Genomic DNA, 19,365 nt, shown 5'->3' on the forward strand with positions numbered 1-19,365 from the left:
ATGTAATGAAGTGAGTGAATGTGTGTGATTGTGATGATTTCTAAGTAATTTCTTGAGACTTAAAGAGTATTCTAAAATAAAGCTTGAACAATAACTGAAGTAAAATCAAAGCTCAAAATCAATTAAAGGACTAATGGCATCGGCCCAGTATCTCTGTTGTTGATGAAAATGAAAATGAAGTCTATATTAACTCAATTAAAACAAGAACAACTACTTTACACTACTTTACAAAATCTAATCAATGTGAAATCTAAGTGAGACAAATCACACTATTTAACCTCTTCTTAATGATGTGAGAATAGTTATGAACAGGTCAGCAATGTGAGTCTAAAAGCAAAATAAATCAAGCTGCACTAAATGATATTTTGGCTCCAATAGAGTTAGTTGATTATAGAAAAAGAACCATCAATGGATGAACAACTTGATAACTACTGAGCAGAAAGTAAAGTGCAAGTTAAAGAAATAAAACTAATGAGAATCAAACTGCAGAAAAGTAAAGATCAGCAGCCTAGACAAGATGATCACACATGCCACTAGTTGTAAAAAGAAAAGCAAGAAAACTATCCCGGGCTCGCCTAAGAAACCTGCAATACACACTGATCAGTCATGGACAAAAGTGCAGAAATGTAAATCAGCAGAATTCAAAGTTTATGTACAGCTATTATACATGTTTGAAAAGAAATAACATTGCAGCAAATGAAAAGACATATATACAGCTATTATACATGAAATCAGAAAACGAAATGCAAGGAATTAAACTATTGTACAGTGGTTGTAGTAAATAGGGGCCCTCTGCCCACTTCAGCCAATCCAAAGAGCAGTTACACGCTTAGAAACAGAACAGTCTTCTCATGTATTAATTTGCAAGTTTGAAAATACAGTGGGGAGCTCAAAACGAGTACAAAACAACTAACTATCCAACGTTCAAAGACGCTTTATTTATACAGAGGAAATCAAACTACTTTAACGAAACTTCAGCTATTCAAGCAGCTGTGTCAAAACACGTAATCTGGTTGCGTCCTCGGATTTAGGCAACGGTCGTTGTGGGAATTCAATCCGCTGTTGGATTCATGTCTCCCACTGTCTTCGTGGCTGAGGAAGGTGCCACCTGTTCTTCACGTGCTCCAAAACAGAACACGCAGAGCCGTGCCACCGCCAATGACCTCTGGTTGATCGGATTTGCCTCTGCGTTGACTACGGGTTTTTATGACCAGTTTGGGTAAGCTGGAGGGACACACACCATGTCCTTGGTTCCACGAACTTGCCCATGTGGCTCTTCTTCCTGGAGGACACCTGGAACATATCGTTTAAGAAAACTGCTGCGGAATCCGGGGTTGGCTGTGGAAACCCTGTGTGAGCTGCGGAAACGCAGCTCTTTGAACCAAAATTCTAAACCAACAACAAGTCATTAGCATAATTAGCAAACCATGTAAAAAGTCCTAAAATACAATGATTTGAGCAATTTGATGGAGGGAATGAGTGACAAAAGAAGGAAATGAATAGGAAAAGGAGGCTGAGAGGATGTGTAAAGAAGTGCAGGTCTGAGGCTCAACAAGGAGCTCACAAGTTGGAATTTGTCTTCCTCCTAGAGGGTGGCAAGTCCACCGCATGTACCCCTTGCACTTACTGCTTTGCCCACTTTTGTTTTCCATTTTACTTTACTGAGATCAAGAAGGGCTTCCCCTTATATTTTAGTCTCTTGGAGCATGAGGATCTCTGGAAATTCAAATTTCAAAAGGTTCCTCACAACTTCAGCTTTTAAGGGATTCCCTAGACCTCTGCAGTTCCAAGAGACTAATCACATTATTTACTAGCAAAGGGGGGGGGGGGGGGGGGCGCATCCCTCCCTTGGGAGGCCTAGTTCTAGTATTTCTGCCAATGGACATCTCAATCGCGGGCTGGTTGCCTTATATTTTTGTCTCTCTAGCAAAGGGGGCGGGGGAGGGGGGGGGGCATCCCTCCCTTGGGAGGCCTGGTTCTAGTATTTCTGCCAATGGACATCTCAATCGTGGGTTGGTTGCCTTGCATTTTTTGTCTCTCTGCCTCTTCTTCTCTTGCCTCTCTATGGGATTTCCTCCCAACTCTTTTCGAAGGCCTCTCGGTTGTCTCATCTTCCGAGGATCTAGAGTTCTTTGTTGTCTTCTTCCTTGTCATATCTGCATAGGATGGGGGGCTACGGCCACCTCTTGGGATTCTAATTTGGAGAGGGCATGTTTCCTCCTTTCTTTTATCTTCTTCCATAGTATTGACCTGTTGTTCTTCCTCTTCATCTGTTGGATCTGGGAGTTTTTCTGGTGTACTGAGTATTTCAAAGGGATTGGTGGAAATGTCTGCTCTTGGAGGGACTGAGCTCCCCTCCCCTTGTGCTGAGGGTGGGGCACCACTCCCCATGGACACTCCTTTCCCTTTGGTTCTGTTGTTTTGCTTAGCTGATGCTGGTTTCTGAACCTGTGTCCATTGTTCTCCTTTCAAGTTCTCTGCCTCCTCCTCTAATTTCTTTTTGCAATGCCTGGCAAAGTTCCCATAGCCATGGCAATGCCAGCATTTAAATGGGAGTTGCTCGTAATCTAATACTTGAATATGAGACCAATCAGCCACCGTGAGCTTTATAGCTTCAGGGAGGCCTTCCTCCAAGTCAACTTCTACACAGATTCTCACACAGGAGTATTGATCCCTCCTTTCTGCTCGATCAATGTATTTGCTGAGTTTATTGCCTATGGTTTCTAGAGATTTGGGATTCCAGCAGTGCAATGGTAAATGAGGCAAGCGCACCCAGACAGGAACAACCGAGGGCACATCCTGAGTCGGATCGAAGTCCGGTGTCCATTTATTCAGGTACAAACCCTGAGGGCCCATGAAATATGGGCCATTTCTGAATATGAGATTCATGTCCTCTATCGATTCAAATACGAAGACAAAGAAGCCTTTGCCAACGAAATGGCTTTTGATTCCTTCCTTGACAAGAGATCGCCAGTTCCTTTGCACCCATGCATCTACAGCTTTAGGCGAGGGCCACATCCTAGTGAACTGCCCAATAAGCCCCCGTTCTACTAGGTTCAAGGCAGATCTGCAAGGTTCTTTAGTCGGCAGAGCTACTATGGGAATGGTTTCCATTCTTTTGACAAACTTCTGTTGGCTTTCATTTGTTGGTCGTTTATTACATGCTACTACCAATTTCTAGAATGTTGATAGATCAGGAGGAGGGGAAGGGATATGATCGGGGCCCCCTCCTGGGGCCATGGCACTGTTGCTGCACGGAATGGATCCCTGTGCCGGTGGCTCCTCACTCGCACTTTAAACTCGTCCTCCTTCACACATTCTACTGAAACCACTTGTGTAGTCGTCGCCTGCAACATATCTCTGCCCACAGTTCTTGCTACAGCCATAGTTGACCTCTAATGAAAGCAATTTTGAATAAAAAAAAAAATTAATTTATTATTCATCACCTCTCCATATTTTAATCAACCCTTTATCTATCATAGACGTCCCCTTTCACCACTATCTTCTTTTTTTCAATCCTAATTATTTATCGTTTCTTTACTAATTTCATACTTAGTTTTTTACTGTTTTATTCCATTTCCTTTTATTATTTGGCTAGTTTGTTTTATATTAAATAAAAAAATACAAATTATTATTGAATTGCTTTGACCAATTCCTCTAATTTTAATAACTATCTTGTAATTAATCTTAATTTGACCTCTAGCTATTATTGATTATTTGATTATTTCTCATCAAATTTCATAATTTATTTATCACAATTCACATTTCCTTATGACCCTATCTTTAGTAATTTAGACCAATCTTTTCATTTTAATTTTACTTTTTTTTTTTAATTTTAATTTATTTTAGTTATTCAACTTTATTTAATTCTAATCCAATTAATTGATAATCTAATTATTTATTATTGTAATTTTTTTTATAACTAATTCTATTTATTCTTATCAAACTTCTTTCCCTTGAATTAATAACTCTATTAATTATTTGTTTTTATTTCTCTTCTTTCTTATAATGTATTTTAATTTTAATCAGTGAAATCGAATTAAATGACGAGTCTTCAAGGAGTGTTTCGCGATGGCGGATTTAGTGATAAGATTATTGAAGGTGTCCACAACGTGTTTTTTTAAGGCACGTGTTGAAGAATCTTCTAATTTGTCCAATGTAAGAAATCCCACAGGAAGGGATCTCATAGACTATAAGGCCTAACATAGGGTCATTTTTCATATTTTTATTAATATTATTAATAATTATATTCCTATAATTATTCTTTATCATTCCACTTCATTATCCACTAATATTAAAAAAAGTAATATTATTATTATTATTATTCACCCAATATTGATTTTGTGACGTGGTGGTGCAATGGTTTGATACAATACATTCATATATTACTTTGTGGCTCGTTGCAATGATACTCTTGGCTCATCCCAAGCTTCAAGCGGCTCACTAGGTCTGCGGGGATACAAACTCACTCGCTATGTGAAGGTTCGATATCCTCTGTAATTGATTCTACTATGCTCAATACAACTATAGCAGGTGCACACATTCTCTCCTACCCTCTCCTTGTTAAGTCTTGTTTGTTTACATTATGAGCATGTCCACTCACATTTCTAAGCCTCCCTTTAGCAAAGGGAGACCAAGTAAAATTACCCTAGAGATTCTTTATGAGAACATTGAATCGTTAGAAAGACAAAGAGAAGAAAGAGAAAAACCAATTTAAACTAGAATGAACTACAATCCTTGACAACAATCACAAATCGCTAGAAAATAAAATAATCACACTCAAGATGGAACTCCAAGAATGAAAGGTAGGATTCAAGAAATATAACATAGTAAACAATTAATGGTTGAAGAAAATGACACCCTCATAAACGAGATTAATTTTTTTTAAATAACTAAATAATAACTCAGCCCTAAATAGCACAGGGAATAAATTAGATATTAAACCCATAAAAGAGGAAATTAACAAATTGATTGAACTCGACCATGAGCACCATAAAAGAGCCTTACACCTTATAATTGTTGGTATAGAAGAACAAAACAATGAGAACACACTAGAAGTAGTGAAAGAACAATTAAAAACAAAATCTCAAATTCAAACAACTTATCTCACAGAAGCAATAAGGGTAGGAAAGCTACTTGAGCATAAACACAGACTAATTTGTGTTAAGGTAAGGTGTAATAACCATAAATTAGATATACTGAGGAAATCCCCAAGCCTAAAAGGGACAAGAATCTTTATAAATGAATATCTTACTCCAGAAGACCAAGCTGAACTTAGGAAAGAAGTGCAAAAGGTCAATGAGGCAAGAGAAGAAGGGAAACGGGTTATCGTTACGAATAGGAAAGCTATTATTAAAGATAGAGTCCAAAATAGAGTGACAAAGAGGGACTAGTATCACTCTGGATCCTCTTCTGAAACTGTAGTGGTTTTCCATGGTGCAAGGTTCCTATGTTAAGTTGGATCTCAAGTGATATTGATCTTATTCTTTTAGTTGAAACTTGGGAACATGACTAATTGAGGGTCCCTCTCCTTGACAAATTCATTCTTTGGTTAGCTTGGAATAATAAATCCTCTCAAAGGGGGCTTGGAGGTATAGCCTGCTATATAAAGAACATTGTTCCTTCTCACAACTGACTTCATAAAATCGATCCCTTTAATCAATACTTGGATAAAGATCTTTGATTCTACCACCAATAAGATCTTCCTTACAATCTGTTATTTTACTCCTATCAACTCTACATCCTATAAGAAAAACAACTTGGATAATAATTTTCCTTTCAATACCTTAGAAAAATACATCCACAACCTGAATAATGAAGATAATATCCTTGTTCTTGGGGACTTCAATGTTAGAACAACTACTTGTTGGAAATAATATTGAGAAGGGGGCTGAATCAGTATTTACAAATCAATAACCTTTTCATTTCCATAATCATATTTATATACGTTATTTCAGAGAAGGGAACTCGCGTGTGCACGCAATTGTTCTTAAGGCAACCAACGTATATCTAGTGAACTTATGATTCATTTAATTCATCATATGTTGATCTTTAATCAGTGCATCAATACTTTATTAAACATTAAACAGTAACCATGTGCAGTAATAACAGAATAAGCCATCACACATAAGAAACACACATGAACACCAAGATTTAAGGTGGAAACCCAATGTGGGTGAAAACCACCTATTGTTGTCGTCTCTGTCTTCTTTTAATAATAAGAAAATATGTTTACAATCTTGTACTGGTGTAGACTCATACCAGTACGCAGGAACCCACCTGTAGAAGGCTACAACCTTCTCTCATTCTCCAACTTCTTCTGGAAGGGAGCTACAACCCCCTAGTTATTGTACTAACCGATATATTTACTAGTACATATGCTCTGACTTACAGAAGGCTACAACCTTCACTCGTTCTCCAGCTGCTACTGGAAGGGAGCTCCAACCCCCTGATCAAATCACCAGCCACTACTGGTAGGAAGCTTCGACTTCCTCACTGAAGGCTCCAACCCTTAGTATCCTCCAGGGACCACATTTCATAAATTTTCACACTAGATACTCCTAGTACACAACAACACTATATGTAGGCCACGTTTCATCCAATTTTTATATTGGACCCATTAGTAACATTGAATCTCAAAATGAATCACCACTGCAATACAACCATCAAATACATCTACATCAACCAATCACTAAAACCCAATCAATCTCTGATATAACTGAAACCCAATCATCAATCTCTGATATAACTGAAATAATCAATCACTGAAACCTCTGAACCTTTGACACAACTGAATCAAACTATCATTGAACCTCTGACGCAACTTAATCAACCATTCATTCAAACTTAATCAAATTCAACCAATTAATTGGAACAGACAGATCACTGTAACCAGTACACAGATCTGAACCCAAAACACTGCATCAACAACCAGAACTAATTGTAACCTCAAAAGGCACGTGTCAGAATGTATACACTCCTTTAATGAAGCAAACCTGCGTGTATACGCTACTTCCTTTTGCCCAACCTGCGTATACCTCTGAAGATATTGAATCATAAAACCTCTGAACCACAAACTGTACCAATTAGTGACATTCTAAAGATCTACTGTCATATTACAAAGTTCTAAACAGATAGCAATAAGGATCACCCTTATTTCTCAATCAATTAATCAATGAGACACAAACTCTTTATGCATTCAATTTTACTTTCAGATCTAAGAAGACTTCATTGACAGACAACAATAAAACAGTAGCATTGATCTGATAGAACAGTCATCATTGAACATCAAAATTTTCTTTTGCATAAGCTACTTGGAAAAGCCGAACCGGCGTGTATACGCGCTTTTACCAAAGCGAACCAGCGTATAGATCTACAAATTCTAACTTCAAACATCACAACTATTTCAGACTTCAGTCATACCCAGATCAGAACATTTTTAGTGTAAATCACGTGTTAGCATTTAGATCTAGACTATCCATGATCAAACCATATAATAATAATTCATTTTAGATCCTGATCCATCATTAGATCTCATCCCTTATCAACCGCATAGGTGCATCCTTAATTCAGATCAAGCAAAGCATCAGAAACCCATAACCTGCATATTTGATCTAACACTTCATAAGATATTCAATACTTGCACACCTTTCCCTTATGATCTTCTCCTCCTTATATAGCTTTAGGCCCTTTGTCAATACCTTGGACCAAAACCACTTAGGACCAAATACCTAGGGTCAATACCTCGGACCAAAACCTTGGTTTTCCAAAATCTACGCTCTTTTCCTCCCATGGGAGTGCATGTATACGTATATGCTCTTTTTGTTCTATGGACCAGTGTGTATATGTTTTTTTGACTAAGAGGACCTGTGTATACTTCTTAAACTACTTTACATCAACCTTTTCCTTTACTTTCTTTATTTAGATCAGTAGACCTAATTGCCATCTTCCTGTTCTTCTGTACCAATGTCCTGTTACTTTTGAATAGACCTGTTACACTGTAATTTTCCCTATTACTTCTGAAATGATTCCTTTGAACTGCCATGCATTCTATCAGATATGATATTTCTCCTGTAGATTCATCTAGTTACGTAGATTATCTAGTTACCATATACAAGTGAGTTGTTCTACTGCAAGTGGGTTTCCACCAAGTACAACACATGTATCATAATGCCAACACTACTAACCAAGCTATTATGTTAAGCAACAACTCTCACCCTGACCCCTTGTGGCTTGATGAAGATAGTAACTTAGCTAATAGATTCAAGAGAAACTTTAAAGACATAACCAAGAACTTATTCAGCACCGATCTCCTCAAGATTTGTAGTTCCTAGGACCTTATTATTTGTAATGATATTAATAAGTGGCCTTCCTTCGACCAAATTACCTGTTTCCATGGGCTGGGAAGTTGTGTAGTTTACTATGTGATTTCTGAAACCCATGTCCTCAATTGTATTACAATCTTTGATCTAATTAAGGATTATGAACCTGAATCTTACCACAGACCTTTGTCTTTAACCCTCAAGCTCGTTATGCATACCAGTCACATGCAGGAGACCAGTGAAAGACAAATACACACTTGTTTCGATAGAAGTAATGTAGACATTTTCTTAAAGGCGTTAGAAAGGGATTTAAGCTCCCTAACTTATAATAACAACATTGATAAAATTTATTAGAATTTCACTACTACCCTTTCCACTACTATTAACAAGTTCTCTACTAAGGTTTTGTATAAACAGAATAACATAATTCCCAACCCTTGGTATGAAAAAGACTGTAAAACTTCCAACAAAGTGATTAGAGATGCTCCTAACAAAAATGAAGAGCTATGAAATATAAGTATATACAAATATTTCATCAAAATGAAGGAGAGTTCATATATTAATAAGAGACAAGAGCATCTTCTTGACCTTTCAAAAATTGCACCTAGAAATTTTTGGTGGAATGTGCTTGTTCGTAAAACAAATATAATCATTCGATTCCCTTAGAAAGTTGGGACATCTATCTTAAGAAGTTGTATGACTCTCCAAACACCTTGGGCACCTTCTTAAATACTCATATTAAGGATGATATATTTTCTCTAGAAGACATTGAGTATGGGATTAATAAGCTCACTAATGGGAAAGTTAAAGATATTGAAGGATACAAAGTTGAGAACTTTAAAATGGGAAGGTCTATCCCCATTCCTCACCTCCACAAGCTTCTCAATTTTGTGCCAAAGTTTAACACCCTCATCCTACATCTACCCAAGTAACCGACCAACCGGGGTAAATATGCGACGAGAGGCTACTATAATGGGATTCAACCTCCTAGGTGACCTTAAGGAAGTGGAATCGATAGAAACACATCACAAAAACCTTCCACATCAGCAACAGAACTCCCAGGAGCCAACCCAACCACTCAGGTAACCAGCCCCTAAGACCAACTAAAGTTTTAGACCACTAAACCCCTGAATGCTCCCTTGATATGGACAAGCATGCATCCAAGAGGCTCCAGACACTTCCACAACATGGGTATGCATGCATCTGGGGACGTTTCTCCTCATACCTGTTCCTGTGACTCCAGGATTTGTACCGCCTTTTTAGGCCCAAAGCCCATGTCACTGCCCAGAACTTAATGACACTTTCAAAAATGAATTTACATAACATAACAATGATGCATTTGCAAAAACAATGATAAGGTCTAGACTGGACCCCGACTAGCCATGATAGGCATTTCATCAAACATGTCACAAATATGTAATCTACAAGTCTAAATAACAAATCAGAGCATAGGGGTCTCATACTTATCTGAGAATCACTAAGAAGCATTGTTCCCTTATATCGTTAGTTGCATTATCATCTATTAAGACATAGATGCATTTTTCATTCATTTACAAATCAAAACATGAGAGCCATACATCATCACTATCATAATACATACTTATAACCAGCATAATAACAATAGAAATACCAAGGATACATCAGTCATAGAATACACATAATAACCAATACATTTACACATAAGATGTCAAGGAAAGAACCTCTTATTAATGAATGCAAAAGCCAACCCGGGATGGCACTACCACGTTCCACCCAACGATAGAATGGTTGAGCCAATTCTCTCCTCAGTCATTCACCCCCTTTGCCATATTCCAAGCATGAATGTGGGACTGAAACCACAAGAACCAACCAGGGCATCCTGAGGCTAAACCACCTAACCCTCATCAATGAAAACCAGGCTTTACCACAATCCACACTATATCACTAGGAAAAAACAATAAACATGTAATAACAGGATTTACCATGGTCTCCACCAAATCACTAGGCCAAAAAAATCATGGATTCCACTAGATTTATCTGCCTACACTATGAGGAATTTTCTTGTCTCCTAGTCTCTCAAGCTTTACCTCAATCCACACTGGACCACTAGGCCCTAAACTGAGACCTGCTCTCTAGGCTTTACCGCATATCTCATCCCGGGATTACTAGGCCTAATGGAGAGCACCCATCTTTATGCTTTACCATATATCCTGCCATTTACCAGTCAAGGATTCATAGGCCCACTAAGGAAACAAAAAAATATGCTTTATTGCAACCCATTGGTTCAGGGGTCACTAGGCCATGTGTTCTATTATTTATAGACCCACCTCACTCAGCTTTGAATCCATCTGAAAATCTAGCTCAACTAAAACATGAGAACCCCATCACGCCATGGCTATTCGAAAATGGCAAGGATAGGATAAAAACATTGTCATGCCCAGAAAAACCCATGCCATAACAACAAAGAACCACATGCAATACCATGCATGCCAAATCTAGCAAGGAAAACACACCTGAAAATCGATACCTACAAAGAATCCTATTGTAGCTGCTTAGTTCTACTCTTCCTTGCTTGCTCCTTCCTTCCTCTTTCCTCCTTTTCCTTTCTTGATCCAATGCCAAAGTGCTCCAAGAAAACTTTAAGTGTCCAAGAGTGAGAGAGAGAGAGTAAGGAGAAAGCTCCAAAATGAACTGATAAAAAGTGCCCACCGGGCTTTGCATTGATAGTAAAATGTGCACTATTAAGGCACTTCTTGCGATAGGTCATTGGTTCAAATCCTCCATGGGTGCTTACCTACCTGTTAGCCTCCTGTTGCGACAAGTATTCATCTTTCATGATCGACATTTTTACATGCCAAATATGTCATACTTTGCATGCGGCAACATTCCATATTTGCTACAGAGGCCAAAGAAGTGTCTCATCAGAGTGTGCTAGTCTAAGTGCCACTGCTATGTTCCATTTTTGATGAGTTTTTAGTTAAGGGAGGGCCAAACAGCTTAATCTTGGTCTCCCTAGGTTTCAATTTCCTGTTGTAGAATATAGAGAATCATTATCTGTCCAAACAGCTTAATCTTGGCAGACTTGTAGATAGGTAGAGAAACAAGGGTGCTCAACAGCTTAATCTGAACCCCTGGATGAAATAAGTGTAGATGTAGATAGGAGGACAGCAAGAAGAAAAGAATGAAAAGCTGGGTATGCTAGTTCAAGTGCGCCCAAACCAAAAGAAGAGAAAATGCTAGCTGAGTAGGCCGGGTAGGTAGTTTTGTGGTTGCAGAATCATGGCTTATGATCCATTTCGTCTTTTCAAGTGTCATATCTATTCATATCACGAGTTTTGAGGCAGTTTTTCATTTGAATAACTTCAAACAAGGCATGACTAACTCCCCCTTCTTCTTGTTCCCCAAATCATTCACTAACCTCCCCATAGAGGTCAAGATCTGCTTGATATCTCCTTAGTTTCATCATTTTCCATACCATTTGCCTTGGTAAAGATCTACTTTACTCAAGGAATGTTCATACTTCCTCTATAAGTTGGTTTCCCCTTTAAAGCCTAAGATTCCTATCCTTAGCGCTTTCTTCACAAAATTCATATTAACTCTTAACTCTATTATGTAAATCCCTCCTTATTTCCCCTTCCCATACTAGAAAATATGGTAAAAATCTCCATTATTTACATATCCCATCCTCTGGTTGAAATATAACCATAAATATTGATTGGGAATTACTAAGTTTACTTGAAACTTAGTAAGAACCCTCATTTCGCTCAGAAACCATCTTCCTAAGGTGTTTGGAATCCTTCCAAAACACAAAACCCCCTTCAAATGCTATCGGACTCCTTCCGATGCATTAAGGATCCTGCCAAAGCTTTAAAAAGCCTTTTCCGATCACGTAAATCATCCTCCGATCGTATTAACCCTCTTCCGATTGAGTGTTTCCTCCTCCAATGAGTTTTCCTCCCCTCCGACGTGATATCGCTGTCAGAGGTCGCAGCATTCATTCATCGGCCCCCTTTTATAACTCCCTGATATCATTTCGCTGATGCGGTTTCGCGATCGGCAATCGCAAGGTTCTCAACCTGCATATATATCCCCCCTCTCATCCGCTGACGCGATATTGTTGTCACACCCGAAAGCATATCGCATCGCGATCCACTCATTTCCACAATATTTCCCATTTTCGCACAGCCGCATGCCTTATCGCTTTGTCCGATATCGGCGATCGCTCCCATCACTCGCACATATAAAAGCCAACGCCCCCCTGTCCCCGCCGATTGCCGATCGCCGATTTAATCCCCGCCGTACTGCCACGTCACCCTGCCACATCACCCTGCCACGTCACTGCCGTACTGGGACCCACTGCTGACGTCATACTGACGTCATCACTAAAAGAAGGCGCGAAGGGCGAAAATCGCAGCAAAGAGAGCCTGGAATGAAAAACTGAGGCAGTAAAAAATGACCAAAATGGAAGGCTTCATATCGCTCAGCTACCAACAGGCCCGAAAATTCGCAGTTTTGACAGGATTTCTTCATTTATGATTCCTATTCGAATCAGCCAGCGCCGATAGCATTCCAGAGGCCACGGAAATCATTTGCAGCAGCCATTTTGCCTTGAAAGGGCAGAAAAGGGGCGATTTGACAGTTTCAAGCATATCAGATCGAGAGAAAGTAGCCCAATTCAAGTGTTAAAGAGTATCAGAGGAAAGATGAAGCCTCGATTACATTGAAGAGTATCAGTGAAGCGGCAAAGAGTATCAGATCGAAGCGGGTGAACATTAAAGGCCCCCAAGCAAAGTCAAAGAAAGCGGTAAAGCCATTTAAAGGCTCTCAGATCACAGTTAATGCACATCAAAACCACTCAAGAGCAGGGGATCAAAGCCCAAAGCACAGTTATGGCTAAATGAACAACACAGAGCCATAAGGACAGATTTCGACTCATTTTTGAGGCGACTGCCCCAGCGCAGCACTTAGATATCTTCTTGCATTAATTCCACGACAAGATTAGATTAAAGAACTCACTTCCCTCAGATCTGTTTAAGATCTTCTGTAATGGATATTTTTAGATATTTTCCCTATATAAACCACCCGAATTCATTGTTTAAAGGGTTGGTTGGTTGATAATCCTGATGCTGGACTCGCACTGTATGTTTGAGAATTTCTATAATCAAAGACTGCTGAAAAGCTTGGAGGATGGACTGTCTGTTGTGTTATTAATGGCTGAAGAGTGAAATATAGAATTCTTGCGCTGCTACATGGCCCAATAAGTGTTTCTTACCTCTGTTTTCAATTCATATATGTTTATATCATACATATATCACCATCTAAGTTACAGAAAGAAAGATTAGCTTAGAATTTGCGTGGCTGCACTCTATGCTCAGTTTCTGTGACTTCTATATGTTTTCTTCTGATTCAGGCATAAATATGAATTCCTCATGGCTCGTATTTGCTCTATTTCATTCATGTATGACTGTTATTTAGGAATTCTTGACTGCTCCTAAATATAGTTCACTCGCCTTCCCTCTGCTAAGCTGAATGAGAGATTCTTAGTTGCCTTTCATTCCTTAGCCTTCATTTCATCCTTTTAGCTTGAATGATTGTTTCATGTGTAGCTATCCTGCTCTATATTCCTCTTGTGACCAAGAAAACGCACCAGCAGCCCAACTCCATGACTCCATGCCCAATGGTTTGAACCTCTCACACGATGCATGCCTCCCTACTTGAAAACATCAATCATCCCACCAAAACTTAAACAAAACCCAAAGAAGCATATAACTAGCCTAAAATCATCATCAACAAAGCTAAATCAAGAAGAGAGAGCCCTCTCTGATTGCAGGTAGGCTAGGACCTGCAGTCCAAAGATTGGTTTGTGGTTACCTCGGCCGTATCCCTCAAGGAGCCAAGGGACAACCTGAGTGATAACACTACCCAAAAAAAAAGAACTGATAAAAAGTTACAAATTGATCCTTAGAATCCCTTTTATCAATTAGGCCTCTATTTTCTTCATTTTCCTCCTCACATGCAACCTATGACATTTCACCTTCCGTTTCTCCTAATTTCCATTATTTTTATAAATAAATATGCAAAAAATGTCATTTTGTCTTTCTAAATCCTTAGCCATTGCCTTTTTCAATTTCCTTAGTCGTAATAAACCAATGAACACACACACTAGGATGTTTTTCCCAACATTCAGCTTGGAATAAGTGTCATGTCAATTGTGGTTATTATTTTTCCTTTATTAACTTTTATTACATGGAATTTTCATCAGGGTTGTTACAAAACCCTCCCCTTTAGGGGACACCATCCTCGATGTTAAAACACACCTATACCTCAGCAAAACTATTGAAAAGAAAACTTACTACCCGTGGATATTTATAACATAGCTCGATGCAGTATTTACAATGATAACCCTTCTGAAAAGAAAACCAACATAACAACATGACAACTATAATGACATGACATATATACTGCTTATTGGAGCTTTATAACATAGCTCATGGTGGTATTTTTCATCCACATACATATGTACATATACCAAACATCACCAAAAACATGTACCAAATACATATACCAAAACATCCTCTCAACCAGCAAATAAGGAAGGATACATAGCCCGCATTTGATCTGCCATCTCCCATGTAGCTTCATCGGGCCCAAAGTGATGCCACTTCACTTTAAACTACTCGATTTCTCTATTCCAGAGCATGGGCACCTTTCTCTACCATATACATTGAGGTTCCAGCTAGAATCCTCCATCTGGATCCACCTGCAATACAGACCAGTCAATCACACGATCAAATATTTAACATACTTCTTAAGTAATGACACATTAAAACATCATGGACTTTCACTGTCGGAGGTAGTGCAAGTCGACAGGTTATTGGTCTGATCCTCTCAATAATCCTGAAAGTTCCACAAAACCGTGGTGCCATCTTGGCACATGATACAATCTGCAAAGAGCTCTTCTTTGGTTTGATGCGCAAGTACATTTGTTCGCCAACCTGAAACTCTTTAAACAACCAGTTCTGATCTGCATAACTTTTCTTTCTATCCTATGTTGCTTTCAGATTCTTCTTGATTACCTGCATTTCTTGTTCCATTTCCGCCAACATGTCCTGTCCAATCAACACCCTGTTGACCAGATCACTCCAACTAATGGAGTATTGCAACTCCACCCATACAATGTCTCGAAAGGACTCATCCTCAATGACTCTTGATAACATTTTTTGTATGCAAACTCAATCAATGGAAGATACTCCTCCCATCTTCTGTACTAGTGCATCACAAACATCCTCAGCATATCCTCCAAGATCATGTTTACCCTCTCTGTCTGTCCATCTATCAGCAGATGATAAGTTGTACTGAAGGCCAACTCTGTACTCAAACCTACAAAAAACTCCTTCCAAAACTTGGAAGTGAACTTTGCATTCCTGTCTGACACAATATTCTTTGGAACACCATACAATATGACCACATCTATGATGAACACTTATGCCATGTCAACAATTGAATGTGTAGTCTTAACTGGAATGAAGTGCACAACCTTTGTCAACCTGTCCACAACAACCATGATGGAATCATATTGTCTCACTTTCCTCAAAAATCTTCCATGGAAATGACCTCCCATTTCCATTTTGGAATTGCAATCGACTGAGCAGTCCACCTAAATTCTTACGCTCTGCCTTTACTTGCTGAAAATCCAAACATCTAGCCACAAACTCTGCTACATCCTTCTTCAGATTTGGCCAATAATAAAACTTCTTCATTGCGATCAATGTGTCCTGATAACCTAGGTGACTTGAATATGGTTTCGTATGAAACTCCCTCAAGATCATCTTCTTGAGCTCACTATTGTCTGGCACATATATCTAGTTCCTAAATCTAACCAATCCATCTTTTGTGATACAATAGTCCACATCATGTGCTCCTATACATGTACCACAACATGTGCATGTACCTGTACTTTGCTGCAACCTATGCACAATCTCCATATACCTGACATCTTGCTGACCTGCCTGCAAGATCATATCCTATAGATCTGTCCCATAGGAATTCATAGCTGCTATGTGATTTACCTGTATTCACATACTAATAGTATCTATGACCTATTTTCCTTTCCCTTGATGTACCTGATCTCGAAGTCAAACTCACTAATCATATCCAACCATCTAGCTTGCCTAATATTCGGATTCAATTGGTTAAACAAGTATCTCAACCCACTATGATCACTCATCATTAAAAACCTCCTGCCAAAAAGATGGTTCTTCCACATCTTCAATGCATGTATGATCGATGCTAACTCAAGATCACGCATCAGATAATTCTGCTCGTGCTTATTCAGTTTTTGTGACTCATAGCACACTACCTATCCTTTCTATATAAGGACTCCACCAAGTCCTCTCTTGCAAGCATCTGCACATACTATAAATTCTTTGTCCGAATCTGCAATATTTAACACTGGAGCATGTGTCAACAACTGCTTAAGTTTCTCAAAACTGGCCTTGCACTCCTTTGTCCATTCAAACTTCTTACTTTTCCTCTACAATGATGTAATATGATAAGAATATGTGAGAATTTCCTGATGAGCCTCCTATAATAACCTGCTAACCCCATGAACGATCTCACCTTATCCACATTCCTAGGAGTTTCCCACTCCATGAAAGCTCTTATCTTCTTTGGATCCACTGTTATGCCCTCCTTGGAAACCATATGTCCCAAGTAGTGTACCTCAGTCTGAAAGAAACTACACTTGCTGACCTTAGCATACAATTAATGTTCTCTCAACAATCTCAACACTACTACTAAATGCTTGGCACGCTCTTCTCAATTTTTAGAATATACCATTATGTCATCAATGAACACAATAAAAAAATTATCCAAATAGGGACTCAAGACACTATTCATCAACACATAAATGTTGTTGGGGCATTAGTCAAACCGAATGGAACTACAACAAACTCATAATGCCCATATATAGTTTGGAAAGTTTTCTTGTAAATGTTCTCCTCTTTGATGTGTACTTGATGATATCTGAATCCCAGATCAATCTTCGAGAACATGGTTTCTCCTTTCAGATGATCAAACAAGTCATCATTCCTCGGAAACGGATATCGGTTCTTGATGGTCACTTTATTCAACTGCCTTTAGTCAATGCACAATATGAGAGTACTATCCTTCTTCTTTACAAACAATATTAGTGTGCCCCAATATGATACACTTAGCCTAATTTACCCCTTCTCAAGCATCTCTTTCAGTTGTAACTTTAACTCTACCAACTCAGGTGTGCTCATCCTGTATGGTGATTTTGATGTTGGAGCTGGCCCTGGCACTAACCCAATAGAAAATTCTACTTCCTTGTGAATTGGAAACTCTGAAATCTCTGTCGGAAACACATATTGAAACTTTTGTAGAACTGGGTACCTTCTCAAAACATTTGCATCCTCAAATTCCTTACCTTTGTCACTAGAAATATGCACTACAAATAACAAACACCCTTTTCTGCAATGGCGCTTTGCATGTATAGTTGTCACCATCTTAATTGATGTGGCTTTCTTATTTCCCTGTAAGACTTTTGGTTCCCCATTGTCATCCAAGCATTCAATGGCTTTGCCATAACAATCCACCTTGGTCCTATGAAGGTAAAACCAATCCATTCCCAACAACATATTTTATGATCCCAACGGTAATACATTCAAATGTGTTGCGGTAGGCATACCATCAAATCAAATGTACAAACTCTTACCCAATGATGAACTCTCTTCTTAGTACTTGTAGCCAACTGCACTAACCAAGATTTTTCATGCACTTCTTTATTCAAGCCACACATATCCACCAAGTTAGGACTAACATAATTATAATTAGATCTACGGTAAATCAAAATAGAAACAACTTGATCGCAAAGCTTACCGTCAATCTCAATTATAGATGTCTAATGGTATACCTGTTTGTTATCCAGTGTTGCATAGATACGAAGAATGATCTTACCAATATACCCAAAGTCTATGCCTCATGTGCAGTATATATATGAGGCCTACCACCCTAATTCTATGGACAATCTCTATTAAGGTGTTCCTTAACGCATGTCCAACACTCTAACAATCCAGTACCATCACCTCTATGTTGTTGTTGTGATCCATGTCCCTGTCTAGTTGCATTGAACTTCTTTTGTGGTGCCACATTTTCTTTATCTTCTACATTCTGAGGCTTTTTTCCTTTCAGTTACCATTTACCCTTACCTCTATCCTTATCCTTCCCTTTCCATCCTTGTTGAGATTCATTCTTACGCTTTGACTGTTCATAGCAATGTTTCAATTTTCCAATAACCTCCTCAAGTGATTGAGGTTCATCATACTCAATCTCTAAATGCTAATGGAAAACCACTGAAAAATCGTTGAACTTTAGCTTTCTCATCTTTAAGATATGGTACATACCTCAATAGCTCCCGAAATTTGGTCGTATACTCCTCATATGTCATCGATCCCATCTTTAGCTCATAGAATTCTTTGGCCTTACTGTCGTAGTACCTTTCTGACAAGTAATTATTCCTGAAAAGCCTCTTGAACTCATACCAACTCAAGTCCTATGTCCTTATGTCTCTGACCTGCTTCACATCTTCCCACCAGATATTTCTTTTACCTCTCAAGCTGAAGATATTGTTATGGCCTTCATATTATCTGTGTAATTATGCAACTCAAAGAACTTCTTCATCCCAAGTATCCAAGCATCTACATCTTCTGACTTCTTCAAGTCTCCATCAAAAGTAGGTGGCTTTGCTTTCTTAAATTCATCTAGCAAGTATCCCATTTCACTCCTACTGTAAGGATGATAAAGATGGCGATCAATGCATATCAGAACCATAACTAGAGTAGTACTTATGTCCATCACCTCTCTTATCTTGAGTATCCAACAACTTGCCATCTTTAACCGTGTCATCTCTATTTGACTTGTGACCACCATGAGACCTACTCCCATATGCCCCATCAGTTCCTTCCTCCTACCCATGGTTGATCCGAAGTGGCCCATGTTGCTACAATTCCGACAAACTCTGAAGGATTATTGCATTAACCTCTGC

This window comes from Pinus tabuliformis, chromosome X (assembly GCF_031772625.1).
Source record: "Pinus tabuliformis cultivar Carrire ecotype Pingquan chromosome X, CPIR1, whole genome shotgun sequence".
Taxonomy (NCBI): Eukaryota; Viridiplantae; Streptophyta; class Pinopsida; order Pinales; family Pinaceae; genus Pinus; species Pinus tabuliformis.